At 40.1% G+C, this 25,803-nt stretch overlaps 1 protein-coding gene across 1 annotated transcript in view; it reads left to right on the forward strand.

The window, feature by feature from the left end:
• The first annotated feature begins 4,879 nt into the window (after positions 1–4,879).
• Positions 4,880–25,803, forward strand: part of zhx3b (zinc fingers and homeoboxes 3b) — a 59,890-nt gene continuing 38,966 nt past the window's right edge. Inside the window, exon 1 of the mRNA XM_051932818.1 lies at positions 4,880–5,314. The gene's annotated coding sequence lies outside the window, so the exon portion shown is untranslated. The remainder of the gene's footprint in view (positions 5,315–25,803) is intronic.

A 25,803-nucleotide genomic window follows, 5' to 3' on the forward strand; every position in this document is an offset into this window, starting at 1 on the left:
GTGGGCTGCTTAAGACGTGTCATTCTGCTGAAATTCAAGTTCTGCTGTTAGGAGCGTTTAACTTATAAACATCACAGGTCACTGGCGTCCCAAGCCTCGGTATTCATAGTATTAAAACATTGACTCGATAAACTTTCACCTAATTTAGAGGTTGCCATTCAATCACGTTTTGTGCCACCCGTATGAAATTTCCGACAAAATGAATTAATTGGAAAAAGTGTGCGTGTGCAGTGCCAGAAAGGAAAGCTACATGCTATTGGATCGTAAAGAGAAACCAATGTGTCATTTGCAGTTTTAAATCTGGATTTGGAAAATGCGTTTAACACAATGACTTGTAAATGTGTTAAGGTAATGAATGGGCTTCAAATACCACGGAATTTCTCGTGAACATAGTATATAACGACATTAGTTTAACTGAAGCAGCCGTTTGGCATTGAAGTTGTCCGCGGTCAGCAGAGCATTTTGTCAACTGTGTAGACAATTGTATGACGTCTCAAGGGTTCACGACATAAAAATTCCTGGTGACCGATGACAAGATCTTTTTTTGCGTATTGAAGGCATAGCTTAAAATATGAGAGGTAAATTGGACCAGCAATTGCAAACAGTGCCTCAACCTTAAAACTAAATGGGAAAAAGTATTGTGAGGAGAGTTGAAAAAAGAAACGAGGGAATAATACTGTATGAACAACAAAATATGTGCATTGTATTGGGAGTAAGCAGATAGAGAAAGCAAACTGGGAATGGGTTCTGTATTAATTATGTGTTGGCTAACACAGCCGTCAGAGTCTTTGCTGCTTCTTAGCTGACATCTGTGTCCTTCAAGACTTTTGTTTTTCGAGATGTCACACAGTTGTGTCAGATTTTCTTGCTGTCTTCTAGTAACCTTCTAATTCAAAAGATAACTTTCGAGGAGAGTTTGTTTGATGCTCATTCTCAGAATATGACTGAACCATTACAGTCTACTTAATTTAACCCCCGACTTACAGGGAAAACGTGGGGGTTGGTGGCAGGATTGGCACGCCTCACACTGTACTAGTGTGGTGCTGAGGTGTCACCCATTGCACTCGGATCCCAGTCCAGATGGTTCATCATATGGTGGGTGCAGCAACATGCTATCAGCGCATGCTTCCAACCTGTCTCTTTTTCCAACCCGCTGAATCCAAACACAGGGCCAACACCGGGCAGGAACCAATCCTGGGCAGGGTGCCAACCCACCGCAGGACACATACAAACCAAGCACACATTAGGGCCAATTTAGAATCGCCAATCCACCTAACTTGCATGTCTTTGGACTGTGGGAGGAAACCCACGCAGACACAGGGAGAACATGCAAACTCCACGCAGGGAGGACCCGGGAAGTGAACCTTGGTCTCCTAACTGCGAGGCAGCAGCGCTACCACTGCGCCGCCCCATTGGTTTTCCACTTTCTCAATTCCAAATGATATTCTTCACTCGGTTTGCTTCACAAGCATGTTCCATTGTGTTCATGTGTACTACATACAGTATCTCCTCCACAAAATAGGCTGTATAGAAGCAGCTATTCATATTGCTGAAACATGACCTGGTATGCTTATAACTTTATTTTTCCAGACTTTAGTCAACTTTCAGACATTCCCCTGAGGCTTTACAAATAATGGCCTTGACTCCTTCTTTAACACTGCCATTCTCTATTAGCTCACCAGAAAGGAAACATTTTTATGGACCTTGATAGCTGAACCAGTAGCTTTAATAGCACACTATGCTTTTATATGGGTTATTTTAATGTATTTTTATATTGCTCGGTTTGTGTCACCTTAAACCACAATAATGGCCTTACTTTCTTTAGAGTTACAGTATGTGTCTGTTGGGTTTACACACTGGTTAGAATTTATTTTTGTACATTCCTCTTGGCAGATGTTCTCCTACTCATTTAATCAAGTTTTGTTGGAGCACTGATTAACTCCCATTTTCAAACTGTACTACAAACTATAGAACCATAGACACATGGAGTAAGTTGCCAAGTAGTGCAGTAGACAGTAGGACTTTAGGAACCTTCAAAACTAGACTTGATGTTATTTTATAGAAATTAGGTGAATGGGATTGGTGAACTTTGTTGCACTGTTTGGCCCATTCTTTTCAAAACTGATGTTGGGGCTGAGGTCAGTATTTTGACCAGGGTACTCAAGGACATTCACCTTTTCACTCTTGAACCAGTTCACTTTTACCTTTTGCCCCATACTTGGGATCACTATCCTGCTGAGAGGTGAATTTTTCCTCAGTTATTCTGCAAACTGAAGTAAAGTCTTTGCAATGCTTTGTGCCATTGTCTTTCTTTTTTTTCCTTCAGCTTTAATAATTAAGCTAATCTCTGCTGAAGCATCTCCGGAGTCACTAACAGTTATCGTGTTTCTTGGGGTGTGGACTGTATTAAATTTATTCCACACAAATCACTTTGAACTTTGGCTATAAGCTTACTCTTGCACTCATCTGACCACAAGGCATTTTTTCCAAAATTCAGCTGTTTTACTTTTTTGTTTTTTGAAAAACACCAAATAGGTCTTAAAATTATTCTTTTTAGGTATTTTATACTAACCTTCCATAAAGGTGAGTATTATGCAAATATTATGATATACAATATGTCCCTTTAAAAAGCACTATATAAATGTAAAGAATTGTTATTATTATTCTCAACCCCTAAACCCTGCAAATCTTTGATTATAATTACTAGCTTCTGTCACCAGTATGTATGTGATCAGATGCTGAGTTTTCAGAAACATCATTTTTACATGGTGTTTGGGTGGTGTGAAATGGCGTCCACTTGGTTATTATGTCAGCCATGTTCAGAGTTTTATATTTTTTCCCTTAATCTGTAACTTCCTTTAATACTGATTAGCCCCCATTTCATACTCCTTTTCATTCATTAGCAAGACTCCATAGCGAAGTACATGGATAGACGATTATCGACTGCCTGTTATAACCTCCTTCTACCGCTTGATGGAGCAACATACCAGTTTAAATTTGAAAACAAACGTCTTCAAACATAACTTAAAGTTAATATCTTTGTTCACAGTGAACTGAAGCAAAATTCGTCTATATAGGCTCAGGGCGTGAGGCAGGAACCAACTCAGGTCTGGCCTAGTCGCCAGTCAGCATGACATGATAATGTTTGTGATGTGAAATAAAATTGGGGTAGGCAAATGAAAAAACATTTGAACCCAGGGAAAACGTTCAAACACCATGTAGATAGTGAATAGGCAAGTTGTACGTAATACATACCTAAATTGATCGATTATTCAAGTTAACTTGATTAAGAACGCATACTGCTCTCGCTTATAATGTTTCCAATGATCAACATTATTTTGTAATATTGTATTTGCTATGGTAAACTTAAATTTTAACATTTGTTGGCGCAGTGGTTATAGCTGCTGCTTCACAGCTCCAGGATATACGGAGTTTGCACATGCTCCGGGCGGGCGCATGAGGCTTCCTATCGCATTCCAAAAACCTGCGGGCGAGGCTCACTGGCGACTCTAAATTAGTCCCATGGAGGTGCGTGTGTGTGCGGGAATGTGCCCAACGATATCTCGGCAGTCCTCCTGACGTGCGTTCTGCGTAGCCGAGACAAGCTTCGCTCCCCCGCGTCCATCAAAATAAGTAGGTGTAGAAAGTAAATGATGTATATAATAACGATTATTTTTATGTAAGAAATGTATAACTGTTACAGCGTTTACTGCAGTGACATATATATGAATCTGCGCTACAAGTAATTGATCAGATCGATAAATAGGCTTGGTTATAAATTATTATATTATAAATTATGGTTATAAAGTTTTCTACAGAAAAATACCAATTTGCTTTCAGACTGTTATTAAAATGCCTTTATTCCTGGCGCCAACACACTATTCAGACCATAAGTAGTCAGTGTCAGCTGCAAGTCACGTGTCTATGTGTATATATTTAGGTCTGAAAGCTACACTGTCTCAGGAGAATACTGTAAATCAGTTTTACCTCCAAGCGATCGCCTCCTCTTTGTGAAACGTCACAGGGAATTCCCAGGGGCGTGGCTACAGCTTGAAGGAAAGCCCTTGTTTGATTGCTATTAAGTGGCTTGTTCCCACAACGAAGTAGCAAAGAAATAGAGGGAAACTCTATAAACCGCACTGAATACGAGAAACTCAGCCGACGAACGACTAAACACTTTTGAGTTTTATAATAAATACAACACCCTTGACAGATGAAGAAAACCATAAAGGAAAGACAGACCCTCGGTTTTCCTGCACCCTTCATTTATTATACATACGAGTTACAAGTTCCGAACTGTTTTATTAAACTACACAAATATTAATTAACCAATGAGGTATACTAAACCAGAGAAGGATCATTAAGCGCATGTGCCCTGCATATTTACTTTTAAATCTTATCCCCGTTAATATATTTTTGCATAAATACTGTTGGAAAAAACAAAACAAATGAACACTATTTACATATTTTAATAAACACGCATGACGGTTATTAAACTTCACTAAGCAATCACTCCCTTTAAGTGCATTTTGGGCAAGCAAATGGTCCTATATTGACAAAATTTTAAATAGAAGTAAGGAGAAAAAAATCTCAATAATTCTTCGTGAGTTAGCTTGAGAGTCGGGAATCACTTCTGTCAAAGGATATAACGATCACTTCAAACATTGCAGGAAAGGAAAACACGAAATTTTGCAATAACGTACGTGACAGGCGCGTGTGAGCATGACCTGCGAACTGTATGTATGTATGTGACTAGCGGAAGTAATCAGTGACTTTCTCTTACACATGCCTGTGGCACACGGTGCCAGGCGCAGTATTCAGGCGACGGTGACTTTTCTAGAGCTTCATCTGGCCAAAGCTATTGACGAGGCGGTCAGCGAGCCGCTCTGCGGGAGAGTAGTGACGTGCATAGTCACGTGCTCATGGGTTCGGCGTATTTTCTTTTCCCTTCTCTTCCAGCTCAGATTCACTCCCCCTAAACACGTTCGAAATAAACGCGATTAAGGGGCTCGCTTTTCTAGCATATTGCCCTCCCTGTATATATCCAGGAAGGACACTACTGTTTATTATTTATTTATTTTTAGAGGCCGGGGGGTGTTAGTGGTGGTGAAGTAGTTGTAGGAGGAGGGGGGTAATACATCAGACCCAGGTTTGAGCGTGTGGAGATGGGGGGGGGGTGGGGATAGGAGGGTTTTCAAGGCTCTCTTTTTCGAGTGACACTGATTACAGTCCGGATCTATGGATTACGATATTTTATTTAATCCTAATTGTTCTCCATCATCTATGCTTTTTTTAAATCTACTGCTGTTTCAAGGTAAGCGTGCTCTTTTATGCTCTATTTTGTTTACAATACTTTACCATATATCGCACGTTAGTATCTTATTGAAAAGTTATTATCTACCGTGAGTAGTCATTTATTTATATTTTCTAATTAAACTCGACAATTGTACTGGTTAAAATGGCGACATCGGGAAAGAGGGCCGCCGACCCGACAGTTAAATTGCATTTATACAGCAGTTTAACACAACAATACCCTGAGCCCTAGCGCACTCACACACCAGTTGTCTCACTTAAATATACTCAAAGAAGGCAATCGGTCGGGACCGGGGTGGTCGTCACACACTTAAGACTAACAATGAGTGTGAATCGCACTCCAGCGGCTGAGCCACTACGGGACGGCGGCCGAGATCTGACAGAGCTGCCTGCTGCTTCTCACTATTTTGGCGACTTGAGGGATCCCGGCGCCTTTAAAGATGTCTCTATTTTTGTCGGCCGAGTGTATTTGTTGTAAGCGTAGAAAGCTGCGTAAAGGGGAGGCCGATTTGTTTGCAGACAAAAGTTCGTGTTGCGCTTTTTGGTAAATATGGCTTATTATTTGCGACCAGCAATTCAAGTTTCGCATGTGACTGTCGTATGTAAAAGTCGGTGCACCGGATAAGTGTCGTTAATAAATCATTGTTCCGCTTCAGCCAGGTGTGCAATAACACAGAAGAGTTGCAGTGAACTTCAACGTCAGGAGAACGGATGTGGAACGATTTCTGAACTGCCTGTCTGTGTGTTTATTACGATCTGGAAACGGTGTTTGATGTGTGTGAGTTAGAATTCTCCCAGGAGTACAGTGAGCGAAACATAATCACTGCCGTAATCTCTGCTGCGGTTGTATTATTAAGTAGGTTGGCTTGATCGGCATGAGGGCGCAGTGGTTAGTGTTGCCATCCTGTGTGGCTTTTTCCTCAGTATCCTAAAGAGGTATGTGTCGGAGGGTCTGACGATTCACGGTGCAATGAGTATGTCGAAATTTGAGTTGGTGTTACTGCAGTGGATAAGCGGATTCAGTATTGAACATAGATGAGAGACTTGCTGTATCGTAATTAAAATAAAAGCTCCGTACAGATTTTTTTTTTTTATCTTAAAACCACCCTTACTGTTTAGCACATTGTGCACGTATGGTCTGCATGATAACTATTTTAAGTTAGGGAATACAAGGCTGTATTTTGCTCATTTTATTTGATTAATTTAGAAAGTATTCTGTAGTTAAGAAAAACTTTATTAGGAAGGCCAAAGATAAATACATTATTTTTTGTAATATCATAAATCTTGTGAATTGTTCTTGCGTAATGTTTAAAGTTTTAACATTTAATATCCATGAGGCAGATAATTGAGTCAAAACCTTTAGGGTAAAATGGTGTACTAATTCAGTATTTAAATATGTAGCTCTTCAGCATTCATAAAACTCATGATGTTCTCCACTTAATAATAAAATGAGATTATTAAAATTAGTTTAATTAAAGTAATCCAGTTCAGGCGCACTCATTGTGGAAGTCTATCCTGGTAGCATGGGGTGCTAGTCCAGAATCAATGAGTAACAACATATACATCCTTGGGATGAGGGAGAAAGGCCAGAGTAAAGCAGAGGAAAAGTAATAATAATAATAATTTACATTTATGTAGCTCTTTTCTAACGTTCTCAATGCGCTTTACATATTGGGGTGTCACCTCAACAACCACCAACATGTAGCATTCACCCAGATGGCAGCAGGCATTTTTGTGCCAGTACTCTCACCACACATTAGCTGTTAGGTGGTGAAGGAGTGAGAGAGAGAGAGAAGCAGAGACCGTGGATAAAGTGGGGGACAGTTTAGCCAGGACATCAGGGTACACCCTACTCCTTTTGAAACATGCACAGGAATCTTTTGTGACTACAGAGAGTCAGGACCTCGGGTTTTATATCATATCTGAAGGACCAGACCATGTTTACAGCACAGTGTCCCTGTCATTGCAACAACATTTATTTATATAACACATTTTCATACAAATGATGTAGCTCAAAGTGCTTTACATGATGAAGAAAGATAAAAAAGACAAAATAAATAAGAAAATAAAGTTTAGCAATATTAATTAACATAGAATAAAAGTAAGGTCCAGTGGCCAGGGAGGACAGACAAAACAAACAAACAAAAAAACTCCAGATGGCTAGAGGAAAAAAAAAACAAACTCTGCAGGGGTTCCGAGGCCACGAGACCACCCAGCCCCCTCTAGGCATTCTACCTAACATAAATGACCTCAATCAGTCCTCATGGTATTTACGGCTCTCATGGAAGAACTTGATGATGACGGTCATGTGGACCTCTGGCCTTTAATCCATCAGTGTAGGGTCATCACGGTGCTTTGATTAGGTGGTGGTGGCACAGATCGCCACCACAGATAAACGGAGAAAGAACATCGGAGAGAGTAGGGGTTAGTACAGATTTCGGAGCCACCACGAATGATAATGATAATTAAATGAATATACAGATCATCAGGATTACGCCAAAATGAAGCAGTTTTTTTTAAAGTGCTCCACTGTATTAGCCTGGTGAATTTCTATTGCTATTCCAGATTTTAGGTGCATAACAACAGAAAGCTGCCTCACCACTTCTTTTAAGTTTAGCTGTTGGGATTATAAGCAGACACTCATTTGAAGATTTAAGGTTACGATTAGGAGTGTAAGGTGAGAGGCATTCTGACTGCACTGGAGCATTGGGATCCACACGCCTACCACTGGGTAAGTGCCACGTGATGGCTTCACTAACACCTTTTCAAGCAGCAACCTAAGCTTTTCCTAAATAGTTTTCCCATTGACGTACTGGCCACGTCTAAACATATTTAACTTCAGGTGGATGACTAGTTCTGAAGTGAAGGTAGCATGGTACACAGGGAGAACACGCAATAACCTGGCAAAAGGTTTGAACTAAGAATGCTGGATCCTTGAGGTGGCAGCGCTAATTAATGTGCCACTGTGTTGCCTAGCATTCACATATAACATTCTCAAACCTGCTTAAGCAAGTGTAGGGGGTTGGGGTGTGGAGCCTATCCTGGCAGCTTTGACATCCTTAGACAGGTTCCAGTCCATTGCAGTGCTCACTAATGTACACACACCCTTGGGGCAGTTTAGAGCTGCTAGTTAACGTTTGCTTCATCTCTTTGGGGTTGTTGAAGGAAAACCCACGCAGACATAGGAGAGCGCACGAACTCCACATGGTCAATAGCCAGGCATAGGACTGGCACCTTGCTTGTTGGATCTGTTAAGCAGTGACTGTAACCACTGTGCCACTCAAACACTCAACTCACATATGCAGAATAAAATTATTTATTTTATATGTGGCCTGTATAGCAGTCATTATTTTGGAGTGCATGAGTTTTATATGCTAGTTTAAAAGCTTTCTATCAGGGATGAGAGAGAGGTTGGGAGCAAGCACTGATTATAGCGTGTTGCCACACAACGAAGAAAATAGTTCATTTTGTGTTACTGAATAAAGTGGAAAGAATAATTTTAGGAGCATAACGTATACTGTAGATATAATGATTTTTAAGTTGCCTAATAATTCTGTTACTGTTCTCTGGAGTTTGCTATTGTTTGCAGTAGTGTCTTCTCTTTTATGTAAAGCAATTCCAGAAGGAACCTAGATATGCGTAGACAGATTCTACTTCCAAAGCACAAAGGGCACCAAATGTTTTTCAAATGTATTTCTATATTACACCTTAGTGAGTCAACATAATGCTTGGCATATATAATTTAATATAATATATACATACTCCTATTGTGAACTTTTTTCTGTCCTTGCACCATTTAAAGTCAGGATACGTTCAAGCTTCCTGAATGGGATTAGAATGTGAATAAAGTGGATGGTTTTGTATGTACACATAAACATAAAAGTCAGCTACTTAAATTGATGTTTGTATTTACAGTAAGTTGAAAAAGCATTGTGTTTAACGTCACAAAGTTCAATTGTGTGGAAAAGCATAATTTTAGATTGCACCCACTGTGTGCTTTCAGACACTTTTTTATATGCACAAAGTTTATCTTTCCATCATCAAATCCATTGAGTCCTTTTCAGGGCTGCAGGGGTTGGCAACAATGGGGACAAGGCGGGAATGCATTGCAACAGAGACAGAGGCTTTGTTTGCCTGGAAACCAGCATAGGAGATCAGCATGACCAGGTATGCAAATAATTAAGTTTGCATATCCATTACACTCACAAATGCTACTAGACACCACATGGGATGTGTCTTAGAAAGGCAATAACCTAACACGACTTGATCGTGCAGACACTGGGAGGTTTGCACTGCTGCTGAAGTGTGCCACAAATACAGTCAAGTATGTGGTTTTTAGGAGGGAATGAACTGTGGGTGCTTGTTGGGTTAGGCGGTTAGCCTAAAAAATGAACCCTCCCACCCTGTTGGAAAGTATGTAGGAAGCCCAAACAAACACAACCACGGGTGGACCAGTGGCCATTTCAAACGTCAGTGCTTTGCGCCATCTACGGGAATGTTATGCCCTCCATGGACTGCCGAGAGCACATCCACATTTGGGCCAGTGGGACCCATATTCATTGACCGGTGCTGTTGAATGCTCACCATTTCTGGCCTCGCATTTGTTCCAGAAACCCAGGACTGTTGGTGTGTCTCTTTTAGTGGAGAGTTTTGCATCTCCCTTGGGGCTATTGCTCACTCGATTTGCACACTGAGACAATGCAGACACCTGTGCATTCCAGATAATCGCATTCTCAAACTAATACCCCACTGGCACAGTTGTCATTCTGATCGAAGGCGCCATCGCTAGTTATGTGCACTTTGAGTTCATAAAAATATTTTGAGGAGGAGATACCTGTCATCAGTTCAATATGCCATTTCTCACACACATTGGACCCTTACTTTAGAGTACAACTTTGTAGAATGTATGTGCTGGGATATCACTTTAGGACAATGTGTAATAGAGTACTTTTATATTTTCTAAACCTTATTTCTTCTATGACGTTTTCTGGCCCATATCTTCTTCCTAGGTTTATCTTTGTGGTCCCTTGAGGCAGGGCAACCCTGTTTTCTTTCTGTTCTTTTTAGCTTTAACTCTTCCCAAGACACTTTACTTGATGCATCTGTTTCTTCAATGTGGTGTCGCTTGTTGTCAGATATATTCCAAGTGCCCTCAAATGTCTGTCAATGCCATCCTGTTTTTCCTTACGCTAGTGTTTTAATTGTACTCGCACTTACAAGCTGGAAGCTGTATTGCATTCTGGTTTATTTTTTTAAGTGCCTTGTGTGTGTGCATGCTGTTAACATTGTTTGATATTAAAATATTTAAAAAATTTTAAATATTTAAAAAAAGATGTGAAAGATCAGTGGCATAGTGCCTTACAGCTAGAGGAGTCTACGTTCAGTTTGTGACCCCTTGACTGTCTCTGTTGGATTTATAAGCCTGCTCTTTGTCCATGTGGGCTTCCACCGACATCCACGTTGGGGTTGTTGGAGAGCTACAGGTTAGGCTAGGTGGTCACTCTGAAGCAATTGTGCAATTTGAATATGAAAAAGGTAAAAGTTTATTGTTCTGTGTGCACACAGTGCAATGAGTTTCATACTTGCAAGTGTTATTTAAACAGCAGGCAATAAATTTAACACCATGCATCAACTACAACGTCCGGTGATATAAGCATACGCATCAGGTACACTTGTGCAGTTGTCAGTATGGGTGGCAGCTGAGTCACCTTATGATCGCTGGATAAAACTGTCCTTGAATGCACCAGTGGGAATGCTTATAATCCAGAGTGGTGGCGGAAGAAAAGCGTCTGTGCAAAGTGGCTGACGCCTTTAATCAGACTGTGTTTTTTTTTTTTTTAAGGCAGTACATGTTATATATGTCCTGGAAAGAGGGGAGCTGCATACCATTAATGCTCTGAGCCAACCTTACTACCCACTGTGGTGCCTTATGGAGCCCTAAAATGGACATTTTTAATGCACTGTAAATCATTTAGTTATTTGTTCCTTATGTGTGTGTGTGTGTGTGTGTGCGTGTGTGTGTGTGTGTGTATATATATATATATATATATATATATATATATATATATATATATATATAGGTGGCGCAGTGGTAGCGCTTCTGCCTCGCAGTTAGGAGACCCGGGTTTGCTTCCCGGGTCCACTCTGCGTGGAGTTTGCATGTTCTCCCCGTGTCTGCGTGGGTTTCCTCCGGGCGCTCCGGTTTCCTCCCACAGTCCAAAGACATGCAGGTTAGGTGGCCCTGTGCCCTGTGTTGGCTGGGATTGGCTCCAGCAGACCCCCATGACCCTGTGTTCGGATTCAGCGGATTGGAAAATGGATGGATGGATATATATATATATATATATATATATATATATATATATATATATATATAGTTAATAACTGTATCACAAAATGCTTTTTCATGCACACAAAAATCCAGCTGAAAGCAGAAAGATAAAATACAAAAATAAAAAGGGCAAAATGTGTTATGTGTACCTAAGTAATAATGGACCGATGGTTGCATGAGAGCAGATGAGCAATAAGATCACTGAGCAGTGGAATCGGGAGCAGTGCAGCACAGAGTATAACAACATGTATAATCAAGTTTGCATGTCACCTTATTTATGATCATTTATGAACAACACAACACTCATAAATTAAAAGAAGGCACCAGTGAATTAAAGTGGTATGCATACTCGCTCTAACATAAGAGATACATTCAGTTTGTGTACTGGTGTAAATCCTGTTCCAAAAAATGTTTTCATCTGAATTCAAAATGTCCACAATTGGAATCTGAAACTTTCATGTTTGTATTGAATGATTAGTGAAGCAGTGAAACAGAAAAATAGAAATTTGAGTAATATTTGCGGTTTTGTGTTGTTGATATTGATTAAAAAAAAGGCTTTTACGTGGCATTAGTTCACTCTTTAAAAAGTCAGTTGGGATGTTATTGTGAGCTTTTACTTTTATGTTAAAAGACTAAAAAGCAGTACATACCTATCACATCTTCTTCTTCTTTCGGCTGCTCCTGTTAGGAGTCGCCACAGCAGATTATCGTCTTCCATATCTTTCTGTCTTGTGTATCTTGTTCTGTTAAGTACATACCAATCACATATCATTAGCAAAATCTAATTAAAAAAAAAAAAAAGTTAATTTCTTGAATTTTCAGTGAGTAGCTTCTTGTGCCAGTGCTGTAGTAACTTGTTCTGCCACCCTGGCTGACCTTTTGCAACTGACAGAACTCCCTTATTCTTTAAGCATTTTGAAAATGACACACTTCTGCTCTTTCTGGCGTATCATGTGTTGTTCTTGGTTGTTTCATTGCTCTCATTATCTAAGCTTTGGTGTACTGAGATGAAGGAGCAGGGTTGCCATTTGCAGTCTCTTTGATTGACCATACATTCATATGAAGGGGGAAAACAATTAGAGAGGACAGTTCCCAGACAGACACTGGTCTTGTGAGCGTTTTGTTATTCTCACTTTGGTCTGTTAATAGTAAATCTTATAGACATTCCCAGTAGCCTCTAACCCTTATTTGTCTTTAATTCAGCTTGCAGAGAGAAGGAGCAACATCTTCTGCTTTTCTAAAGCATTTTCTGCTTTAGTTTTCAGATATAACCCCAATTACAAAAAAGCTGGGATGCAGTGTACAATGTACATAAAAGCAGAATGCAATGACTTACAAATCTCATAAACTCGTATTTATTCACAATAGAATATAGAAAACATATCAAATGTTTAAACTGAGAAAATGTACCATTTTAAGAAAAAAAAGAATAAGGTCTTTTTGAATTTGATGGCAGCAACACATCTCAAAAAAAGCTGGGACAGGGCCATGTTTGCCATTGTGTAGCATCCGCTCTTGTTTTAACAACACTCCGTAAATGTCTGGGAACCGAGGAGACCAGTTGGTGGACTTTTGGGAGAGGAATGTTGTCCTGTTCTTGTCTGATATGGGATTCTAGCTGCTCGACAGTCCTGGGTCGTCTTTGTCGTATTTTTTGTTTCATGGTGCGTCAAATGTTTTCAGTTGGTGTAAGGTCTGGACTGCAGGCAGGCCAGTTCAACACTTGGACTCTTCTACTACGAAGCCATGCTGTTGTAATAAGATGCAGTATGTGGTTTAACATTGTCTTCCTGGAATATGCAAAGCCTTCACCAAAAAGGACATCATCTGGATGGGAGCGTATGTTGCTCTAAGACCTGTATATACCTTTCAACATTAATGGTGCCTTTCCAGATGTGCAAGCTGCCAATTCCATAGGCAGTAATGCACCCCCATATAATCAGAGATGCAGGCCTTTGAACTGAGTGCTGATAACAAGCCAGGTGGTCCGTCTTCTCTTTAGTCTAGAGGATGTGTCGTCCAAAAAGAATTTTAAATTTTGATTTGTCGGCTCACTTCACAGTTTTCCACTTTGCCTCAGGCCATTTTAAATGAACTTTGGCCCAGAGAAGACGGTGGTGTTTCTGGATCATGTTCACATATGGCTTCTCCTTTGCACGATAGAACTTTAATCTGGATTTGAGGATGGCATGGTGAACTGCGTTCACAGACAGTGATTTCTGGAAGTGCTCCTGAGTCCATACAGTGATTTCTATGACAGAATCAGGCCTGTTTATAATGCAGTGCCGCCTGAGGGCCTGAAGATCATGGGCATCTAATACTGATCTTCGGCCTTGTCCGTTGTGCACAGAGATTTCCCCAGATTATTAGAATCTTTTGATGATATTGTATCTTTGTAACTTTGCTTTGAGGAACAGTACTCTGCAGTTATTCCACAATGTGTAAGATGTAGATTTTTTGCAGCTTGGTGAACCTCTGCACATCTTTACTTATGAGAGACTCTGCCTCACTGAGATGCTCATTGTATACCCCATCTTGTCCCTGACCTGCTGCAAAATGTTCCTCCAGCTGTTTCTTTTTAGTACACATACGTTTACAGCCTTTTGTTGCCCCGTCCCATATTTTTTGAGACATGTTGTTGCCATTAAATTCAAAATGAAATAATATTTTTCATGAAACTGTAAAATGTCTCACTTTCAACATTTGATATGTTTTCTACGTTCTACTGTGAATAAAATATGGGTTTATGAGATATTTCAAATCATTGTATTCAGTTTTTATTTACATTTTACACAGTGTCCCAATTTTTTTTGCAATTGGGGTTGCACAATAAGGTATTCATTTTAGGTCAATGTTACTGCTTTGAAGTTTTCTACCGATATATCTCTATTATATTAAAAAATCCTTTGACGCAACGAGACTTTTTGGAAGAGAGATTTTTTCAGGTCCCGCGAGACGAGACTTTTGCCTTGAGATTTTTTGAGTCAAGCTCTCCTCTCAAACATTTTCAAACAAGACTGCGGTAATCCCACCTCTCAGTCTTGTGAATGCTTTTGACAGACACACTTCCTGCGCTCTCAGCTCTTACACATTTTAATGTTTTCCTCACTTTAAGTTCCCAATTTAGGAAGATGTATTATGTCCAAATCTTATTGAAGAATTTCATCACAAAGGGTTATCAACAGTTAAAATGATGTCGCAGGTGGCTGGGGGGGGCGACCTGGCCGGGACGCCCCAGAGGACCGGAAGAGGGCTTGCGCCTTCCCCAGACCACGTGGGGGCGACCACCCTAGTACCTATGGGGACCACGGGTACAGAGCTTTGAAGCTCAACCCTGTAGGGGCCTGTGGTCACCGCCAGGGGGCGCCCCAATGCTTTTGGAGCCCTGGACCTCAGCACTTCTGCCACACCCGGAAGTGCTGGGGGGAACAGAAGCGGGGACACCCGGAGTGCTTCCAGGTGCACAGCTGGCACTTCCCGGCACACTGGGGAGTGCCGGTGGAAGATTGCTGGGAAGCACCTGGAGCACATCTGGGTGATGATAAAAGGGGCCGCCTCCCTCCATTCGAGAGTGAGAGTCGGGTGAGGAGAGGAGAAGAGGCAGCCTGAAGAGAAAGGCATTTGAGGTTGGCCTGGACTTTGGGGACTTTTGGGGGTTTTGAGGTGCACTTGTGTAAATATGACTGCAAATAAACGTGTTGTGGGTGACGTCAACGTGTCCGTCTGTCTGTGTCTGGGCCGGCTTCCACAATGAGTACATGTGTAATCCTAGCACCAAGAAACGAAGTCAAACGAATTAACGCCAAAAATATCAAACGGTTACACGGCAAATTGGTTAAATGCATATCAATAGACTAGGGTGAAACAGTTAGTGGTGATCGTGCAGAAGATGAAAACATCAACTTACAATATAATGAAGACTATATACAACTGTTAACACTGTCTGGTATTCCTCCGCACGAATTACTGTAGAAAGAAGGATGTTTCTAAGAAAGGTAATGTAGTACATCTTCCGCGGATAACATCAGACAACAAAGGAGATCTTGATATGCCATTCGTATTATAACGTTAACCGTTTCTGGTTAGAATAGCTTTTGCGAAGACGATTAACAAATCTCGGAGCCAAACATTTGAAAAAGTCATTTTATTTAATAGAGAGAAAGAAATGAAATTCAATCACAGGCATTTTTACGTTGCGTTGATGCATATGTAACAACATGAAAATAAAAATCTGTTTAAATTGTACATCCGCATCCCTGTACGTGAGCGGCAGAACCGCAAAGAGGGTAGTGCGTAGTGCAGGCATGGGGGTTGGCGAGCGAAGCAAGCAGAGGGCAGAACCCTCTAGTTCTTTAGAAGAAATATCTTCATTTTCTCTTTCAGTGGTATCTTACATTTATAATAATAAATACTCACGAGGGAGGATAGTGTGCCCACAGACATAACTAAGCAAATTATATGTGGTGATGGGAACTGTATCATCTTCTTTACCACTTACTGACAGCAGTAACTTCACTTTGAATAGATCAGGTCCAATTTTAAGTGTTATTGACATTGTTGGTAAATAAATGGGAATTCACAGGATAGGAACTATGATTTTTATCCCCCTATTAAAAATGTTTTTGTTTGTTTTTCTTTAACATGTTCCCCAGATTATTTGAATACATCTTCCCAACAAGGCAAATGTGCTTCCACGTGCAGTTTGAGAGATGGGTTTTCACTTACTACAACTTTTTTCTTTATTCCACCAGTTGACTCTCTGCAGTGTAATATATACAGTACAGTATTATATACTCACTCCACGCCCCTACTGTGGGTTTTTTTCTTCAGATGTTCTGGTATTTGTCTGATATCCTAAAGATGTATTGGTTAAGTTAATTGGTAACTTTAAATTTGCCCTCTTTAGGGAAAGTGTTAGTGTGTCCGTGAGATAGACTTGTGCCCATCCAGTTAGTTAATTCCGTGTTCTCCACGGAGAGAGTGGCATGCCCCAGGATATAAGTTAAAAGATGGACATACAGACACCATTTTTAATTAACATGGATGTATTTTGTTCATAAAGCAAACATATTCTTTGGGTAACAGGTGTTTATGTGGTTTACAGAGTCGTGCAGTACATAGATGTGTTCAGATCCCATGCCTGGTCATTGTCCATGTGGAGTTTGCACGTTCTCTGTCTTTCTGCATGGGTTTTCTTCCCACACTCCAAAGACATGTTTGTTAGGTTATCTGGCCACGTGTGTTTGTGTGTGAGTGGACCCTGCATTGGACTCACACCCAGTCCAGTGTGAGTTGCAGCCTTGTGCACAGCGCTGTCTTCCTGACCTTGAGTTGGATTAAGTGTGTTATGGTGTGTTATCCTACCCAGAACCGATTTCTGCCTTGCATCCCTTGGTACTGGCAACTCCTACACACTTAAGAGTAAAAAGCAGGTAAACGAAACAAAACCATGATGAGCTGCCAAACCAGAAGTGCAGAGGTGCTTGTTAATCTTTTACGTTTCTCACACTGCAGCAGTTTTTACTCTCAAGTCTCCACTTTTTTCCTTTTTCCTATTTTTCTTATGATGAAATCCAAATGGTTTTACCTTTCAAATACTGTGCTATTTCTGTAGAACTGAAGTAGGCCTCGAGGTGGATACAGAATTTCACAATACAGAGTTTGAGGAGGTGATTTCATCAATCCGTCTATCTTAGCATAATTTTTTTACGAAGTTTCAGGTTGGAGGTGCCTGCCTGTTCAGATTGGCACGGACTATTGTCAGCCATTTTAAATGAAACTGTAAAACTGTGTTACGGTATATTAAGCGAATCCAACCCCTTTTTTGTTTTGCATAGCCAGCCAGCCGTACACTCTGACGTTAACTGTCCACATACTGGCTTTGGAGGGAGAAAGCAAATGTATTTGTCAGAAAAGCCTCCTTTGGAATGAAATAGTTACAATATTCACTTTCAATTTATTTGGTGTCCTCTATAACTAGTCAACAGAATTGACTTTCAACCACCTTTTTAATGATAAAACCATGTATCTGTTTCTGTAAGTGGTAGTTTTATTTTTGGTGTAAAATTTGTATTTTTTTGCCGATTTTAGCAGGATGTGCTTTTTTTTTTTTTTTTTTAATTACGGAGAAGGGTCTTGCTTCACCAGCCTCAAGCTTTTCTCAGTTTACTTCAAGCTGAAGCAGTCTGCTAGTAGGCCCTTGGAATAACGGTTGGAAAAAAATAAAAGAAAAATCATAACAAATGAAAGAAGTTTGTAATTCAACACCAGTCATGAAAGGCATGTGCATTTACCTACTGTTCATCATGACAGCCAACACCTCCTGCTGCTACTAGACAACTGGCACCAGCGCTATTGAATACAAAACAGTTTGAGTGTGTTTGATATGTCAGACAAAAAGTATACACAAATTAAATTATGTTAGCCTTTGGTTGGAGTTAATCTAAATTTTCAGAAAATCCAGCCATCCATCCATCCATTTTCCAACCGGACAGGCACATAGTGATGGAGAAGGTCACTGATGTAGTTTGGTGCGAGGTCATTTAAGGCTTTGTAAGTTATTAGTAGGATTTTATATTCGATTCTGTAAGACACAGGGAGCCAGTGGAGACGGAGCAGGATGGGTGTGATGTGCTCGCCGCTGCTGGTTCGAGTAAGGACTCTTGCAGCTGAGTTTTGAATAAGCTGGAGCTGTGATATAAGATTAGAAGGGGCACCTGCCAGTAGGGAATTACAATAATCGATGCGGGATGTGATAAAAGCATGGACAAGTTTCTCAGCATTAGAGAAGGAGAGGAAGGAGCGAACACAGGATATGTTACAGAGGTGAAAGTAAGAAAGTTTCTTAATGTGATTTACGTGGGCAGAATAAGAAAGGGAGGAATCAAAAATGACACCAAGATTCTTTACAGTAGAGGCAGGTCTGATGAGATCACTGTCAAGTTGGACTGGGAAGGAGCTCATTTTATTAAGTTGCACTTTAGTCCTAATTTGCAGGAGGTCAGTTTTGTTGCAATTTAATTTTAAAGAGTTCTACTCCATCCAGGTTTTAATTTCACTAAGGCAGGTTGTGAGCTGAGAAAACTCTGATGAAGTTCCACTTTTAACATTGAAGTAGAGTTGAGTATCATCTGCATAAAAATGATAACCCAGTCCATAGCTACGGATAATATGGCCAAGGGGAAGCATATAAATACAGAAGAGAAGAGGGCTGAGGACAGAGCCCTGAGGAACTCCTTGTGTGACTGGCGCTGAGCTAGATCTGCTGTTGCCAAGACTAATAAACTCTTGCCTATCAGTCAGATAGGACTTGAACCACTGGAGGGCAGTGCCAGAGATACCCAGCATGTTCTCCATTCTGGACAGTAGAACTTCATGTCTGACAGTGTCAAATGCTGCACTGAGGTCTAACAGAATTAATATGCTGGTTTGTCCAGAGTCTGCTGCCATAAGCAAATCATTGGTTACCCGTAGCAGAGCAGTTTCACAGCTGTGCTGCGCCCTGAAACCAGACTGAAAGGGTTCCATCAAATTATTAGAAGTTAAGTAGTTGGTGAGTTGGGAAGCTACAACATGCTCAAGAACTTTTGACAGGAAAGGTAAGTGGGAAATAGGCCGGAAATTGTTAAGATTGTCAGCATCAAGACCAGATGTTTTTAACATTGGGGTTACAGAAGCGACTTTAAAAGTAAGCGGCACAAACCCAGTGTCAAGGGATGAGTTTATTATTGTTGTAACAGTCGGGATTATGGCATGAAGGCAGGATTTAAGTAGTGTGCTGGGGATGGGATCCAGTACACAAGTAGTCGGCCTCATCTTACAAAGCAGGTTATTAAATAACGCAGATGTGACTGGTGAGAACTTAGAGAAGGAGCTGGATGGAGTGGGAAAACAGGGAGAGATATAAACAGATGATGTATTTAGATCTTTAATTTTGTTACGGAAAAAGTGGAGGAATTCCTCACAGACTTCAGTAGAAGAGGTAGTTGGGCCAGATGCGGGTTCGAGTAGTTTATTAACTACAGAGAACAAAACCCTTGGGTTATCATGGCCACTTTCTATTATTCTGCCATAATGGGTGTTCTTGGCTGCAGTTAGTGCTTCTCTGTAAGCACTTTGATGGTCAGACAAAGCCTGGATGTTAACGGTGAGGCCAGTCTTACGTGACATTCTCTCAATATGTCAGCCAGCTGCTTTCATAGATTGCAATTCTGAATTATACCAAGGAGCTGAATGCTTAAAGGAAACCTCCTTATGTTTTAAAGGAGCTGTTTTATCTAATGCTAAATGAAGGGCTGAGTTATAGTGGTCAACAAGACTATCTAGTGTTGATGAAATAGGTGAAGACAGTAAAAGATCAGAAATGGATCCAGAAAGGATAAAGGGACAGATATTTTTAAGGTTTCTGTAAGAAATTTTGATCTGATTCTGTGGCCATGAAAACCCATAGGGGGATTACTGTTAAGGACTTTGTAGTCTGCGTATGTCCGTTGTGCTCTGTCAGCCAGCGCATGTATTTGCTTTGCATACCCTTTTCAGCAGCCATGAGTGGAAGCATCCACAAAATACATTTTCAGAGGCAAATGTTTTTGGGTGATCACATTATTCCGTCTTCAGGCAGAAATAATCTGTCTCAATATTTCAAAAATAGCTAAAGTTATGTTGATGAGCTGAATGGACAGTGCTAGGTTCAGTAACACAGTCTCAAGAGCAGTATGGTAACATGTTAAAAGTAACATGGTAAACGCAGTCCGGTTGCTTTTTACAGTAACAAGTAACCTAATGTATGACTTATTGAAGTAAGAATACCTCCGTTGTTATTATTCCAGAAGCACTGGATGTAAGGCAAGAAGCATACATACCAGGTCCTTTGCAGGCCTCAATCGCACAGCCAAGCTGATAAAAGTTTGCCGTATGCGATCTGGTAATGGACATCTATAAATAAGTGTCAATTTGACAAAACCTATTTATAAAACACAGAATTATCACACGTGTCATGCTTTTTTTCCAAATTCATGTGGCTGATGATGATCTTTAGCTCTTTTTTGCACAGTTTAATGACATTGAAATGTTTTCCCAAAGGAGAACTCCAGTAGATTACTTGCACATGTAGACGTGGGTTATGAAGAAATCGGGTTACTGCCTTAACTGGATCATTCACCTTAACCTGATTATGTGTAGGCATGTAAACACACTGAGTTTGATCCACTGTGTTTTTCAGAATTTGTTAGATCCATTATAAGCTCCCCAAGGAGATGGAGCCTAGCACAGGTACCTTCAGGTGGAAGACAGGAAACAAATGTCAAAAAGATGGCAGTCCATTGCAGGGGGAGAACATGCCACCTCCACACAGAAGGCACCACTCCTAGGAATCAAATCTGAGTAATTAAAAGTATTGATCAGGTGGACAAACCAATAAGCCACCTGTTCATTAAAAACAAAAAATCACAGCATTGACAGCTTATCTCATTCAGCCAGAATATGGGAACTATTGGATGGTTAGGCCTCTTGATTTGCTGGTAAGTGCAACATAAATGTAATCCAGGCTTAAAGGTTCAAAGTTAAATATTGTATCACATTATAAAAAGCATGCTGTGTACATTGGACCTTACTGAGATAAGTAGAAGATCTCGCTAGACTGCTTAGCAGCCTGCTAAATATGAAACCGTGCAATACCCAGGGAGCTGCCCTGCCGCATTATTACAGCACACTCTATCTAATAAAAGTAAGCTAAATGGAAGGCAAGTGATCTGGGCAAACACCAAAGGTGTTTCTAAATCTGGGAGGCATATTAGTTTTTGTTTTGTTGTTTAAGATAAAGACATGTACCTAGTACATTTAACACATTGACTGCGATTTGCACTGTTGTTTCCTGTCATAAGCAAATTCTGAAATATAGTAGGGTTTTTTTTTAAGACCTAAAGATAAAGTAAATTAGAATTATAAAATCTATAAATTTTAGCATAGAATACTATATGGATAATTATATGTTGGTGGAATCCTGTTGTAACGAAATTCATGGGACCATAAAAATATTATAACGAATATGGGGAAAATACATATATTATTTTGACTTGGGTTGCTGGTGATTTGCCATCTCTAATGGTGGCGGCGCAAGCACAGCTCCATAGCTGCTCTGCTTTGTCTGGTAAACAGTAAACTAAAGCAATTGGTCCTCTGCTAGATCAGGCTTACTGTGTAATGTGCATGATGACTAGAACATTCAACACAGTGCTTTGACCTGCTCTTCCCTCAAACTCTCCTGGTCTACCACAGTGGTGTTTCTGAAGATGAGAGCTAAAGCAGGATGGTTGCCCCCATGTCGAGGCTATTATCTCGTGTGCTTGAGTACTGAAGTAACGGCTCCAATTTTGAACGAAGTCTTGAGACTTTATACCTGCCTTCTCTATATCTCTATAAAGTACCTGTATTTTCTTTGGAAACCTGGACTTGTGCATCTCTGTGACCCAAGCTTGACAATACCTGTATAAAAAAGCAGCTCTTCTTAAACTGCAAAAAATATTTTATTTGAAAATGAGACATTAGATATAACTTTTTTTTTTTTTAAGTAGAAATATAGGTATGAAAATTGAATGAAAATGAGACATTAGCTGTACTTTTTCTTTCAGTGTAAACTGATGCCATTTCTCACCTTTTTTTTGTTCATCGCAAAGAAAACTTTGAGAAGCATTTTGAAACTCTTAACAGCACAGTACCCACACACGAAACAACTAGCCACACGGGATGTTCAGTGGAGCACTGACTCGGAATTCAGCTATTAATATGATGTCACACCTACTCTCTTGCAGAAACTGCCTGAGACCAGAACTTTCACAACAGACTGTCACTTTCTTTTGGTCTAATAAGAAAGAGACAGCCTGTTGCAGAGTTCCCAAGATTCAGCGAAAGTATAGGCGTGGCATTAAGTATTTTTTGCATCGCATTATCAACTTTGGTTGCCATTTTTGGTTGAAAAAACATTTGTTATACTGAAATTTAATGGATTTCATTTTAACATAATGTAAACATGATGTTGTATGAACGTTTGTCTGGGCTAACAAAAATTATTAATTATTCTGAAAATGATGTTACTTTGGTATTCGCTATAACAGGATTTGACCTGTAATGAGTCAGTGGGTCTTCTCAAATATTCAGTAGGTAGGCAAATAAATAAGACTAACACCCGGCATTGTCTGGGTTAGTAATTTTATGGCAGGACAATCTAATCAAAGTGTTTCTTAAAATTAAAGTCAATTAATGTAATATATTCCAGGGCTCAGAATCTGGGACAAGGCACTGTCCTTAAAATTCGCTGTAGTTAAAAGGAATCCCACTTCCCAGGTGTTCCCAGGGTCACAGTTTTGGGTTCCAAAGCAGTCTAGTGTCTATTCCTGACAAAATGGGACATATGTGCAAAATTAACTTGTTAAGATTGGACCAAGGATGTGGAATTGTATAAAGAACAAACATATGCACACACATTGAGCTTTAATTATTACATACATATCTCTCTATTATAATAAAACCTTGGGAAGAGACATGAGACTTTCTCAGAGAGACACTTTCACGTCCCGCAAGACGAGACTTTGTGCCAAGAGAGTTAACCACACTCAGGGACGGAAATAAAATACAAAGAGTAGATGACAAAGTAGAATGTTGTAAAGAATTCAAAAACGTTGGAGCGATACACATGCAGAGCAGGTTAGAGATAATGAAAGTTCTAAAATGTGAAAGTCTCAAAAAATGATTGTAAAGATCACACTATCCCAAACAAATGGAAATTATTACTCGGTGAAATAATGGAACAGCTAAAATGAGATTGAATATATTGTTCAGATTTAAACTTTAAGTCGGAGACTTGTAGATCGTCTAATTTGTGTTGCCATCAAGGAGGGAAAGTAGTGTTTCTTCCCAATGAAGAGGCGTATTTGCGAGAATTAAAAGATTTGTTGTTTGGTGAAAGTGAAATCCCTCGAGAGAAAATTTCAAGCCCCGTGAGACAAGACTTTATGCAAAGAGATTTGGAAAAGTCCTGCCCACATCTAAAACATTTACAACCACGCACACGGTTCAGTCATTTCTCATTTGTGTGAATGCTATTGTCAGACACATTTCTTGTAGAGAGAAAGAAACGATATTCACTCACGGGTAGTTATATGTTGCGTTGTCACGATGTAATTCCAAACACAGAATCAAAATTCAATGCGATATTGACAAAAAGGTAAAAGCGAAAAGAGATTGAATATATGGACATAGGTGATATGACAGAAGTATGTAGATATTGTTTGGCTTTAAACTTGAAGTCGGAGACTTGAAGATTGTCTAATTCGTGTTGCCATCAGGGAAAAGTAGTGTTTCTTCCCAATGAAGAGGCGTATCTGCGAGAATTAAAAGATTTTTTTGTTTGGTGAAAGAGAAATCCACATACAGCTCAACATGATAAAATTCATAAAACACAGTTACGATGTAATAATAAATATTAAATGAAATAACTATATTACTTATCTGTGGCTGCAAAACTGTTTATCTGGTAAAATCCCCAGCCACACAGAACAAAACAGTTTCAGTCCACTGTATCCTCAGAGTGACCACATTAACCCTTGACATTGTTAGGGTAACATCCATGAAGCCCTCCTGTCATCAGATTTCCACTGGTCAGGCCCTCTTGTACCTTAAGCTGAGCCGAGAGCTCATCAGAGGGGTTATGCCTTTTTACTACTCAGGAGGCCTGACGCTTGCAAACTTAAGTCCAGTCATAGAAAGACTTCAGTAAAAGAGGGCTTGTGGCATGAACACTAAAACCAACTGACATCTATTTTCTTTACTTACATTATCTAGTTTAAATTAAGTCATTTGTTAAGTTTAATATATCTGATTAATAATATTATGGTGGGGGCAGGTTAGGAGGGAGGCATGACATGATATGGCATGCCCCTTGTTTGGGTTTGGTGGCATCTTTCCAAGTACTGCAACCAGTCAAAAACACAAAAAGCCATTTTAAAAAAAGTTTTACTTTGATTGACTTTATACAAAATATAAATACAGATTTTTACTATCCAATGTAGGTGAAAGGGCACTTTTTCTTGTTAGATTAAATATTAATCCCACGGAGAAATTCAGATGCATACAGAAGCAGAAACATAAAAAAACAAGGATACAGACTTGCATGACAGATAGTACAGTCAATCAATTGATAAAATAAACAAGTAAATAAAAATAAACTGAACAAGTACATTGGGTGGAAGCATTGAATTACCTGATAGTAGTAGACAGAAAAGACCCCGAGACACTTCTTAGCACACCATGGTGAAATGAGCCTGTGGCTGAAAGTGCTCCAAGACAGCGCCTCCTGTATGGGATGGAGGGGATTTTTTTTTCTTCAGTTTGGACTGTACCCGCTTGATTTCATCCTTCCCTCCTCTAGACTTGAAGCCTGCCTTCTTCAGATTTAGTAGGGCTTTCAAGTCTTTCGTGATCCATGGCTTGTTTTGTGGGAGAACAGTGCACTGTCTTTGTGGGGACTGTGTTCTCCACACAAAGCTTGATGTAGTCAGTGATACAGTGGCAGAGACCCTCAAAGTCCTGGCCATGTGACTCACAAAGCATATCCCAGTCAGCGTTCTTAAAGGCAAAGTTATGTATAATGTGAATTGTTCCCCTTCAAGACTTTTATTTGGCTAACCGACCCCCCTAAAAGAAACAGACAATGTAAGATATTGTGAACCAAATAAATGTTTTATTTCAGCACCTCCTTGCACACCATGTTTATTTAATACTAGCCATGTGCGTACAACTACGTTGCACGTGTTAAAGTTGTCTGTGAAGGGCTCCCTGTTTAAACGCGGCTGCCAGTCGTGAACTGGGCCCTTCGTCGCACAGCATTATGATTTTTTATAAGGGAGACAAAATTACAAAACAAAACCCTTCGACATTGATTCGATAGGAATGGCCTACTCGGAATCACTGTCCAAATAGTAATTATGTGGTGGTGGAGGAGCATTTCTGCTTCTCTCCGTTCACAGTCCGTCTCGTTTTCATGACGCTGTCATTTCCTCTCACGATCTCTTCTCAACCTTTCTCCAATCTCGCAGGTTGCTTTGTGGCAATCCAAAGAGTAAGGAAGAACCAATGTTTCTTTCTTGAACTCCAAACGCCGACTG

The sequence above is a fragment of the Erpetoichthys calabaricus genome, chromosome 10 (assembly GCF_900747795.2).
Source record: "Erpetoichthys calabaricus chromosome 10, fErpCal1.3, whole genome shotgun sequence".
Lineage (NCBI taxonomy): Eukaryota > Metazoa > Chordata > Cladistia > Polypteriformes > Polypteridae > Erpetoichthys > Erpetoichthys calabaricus.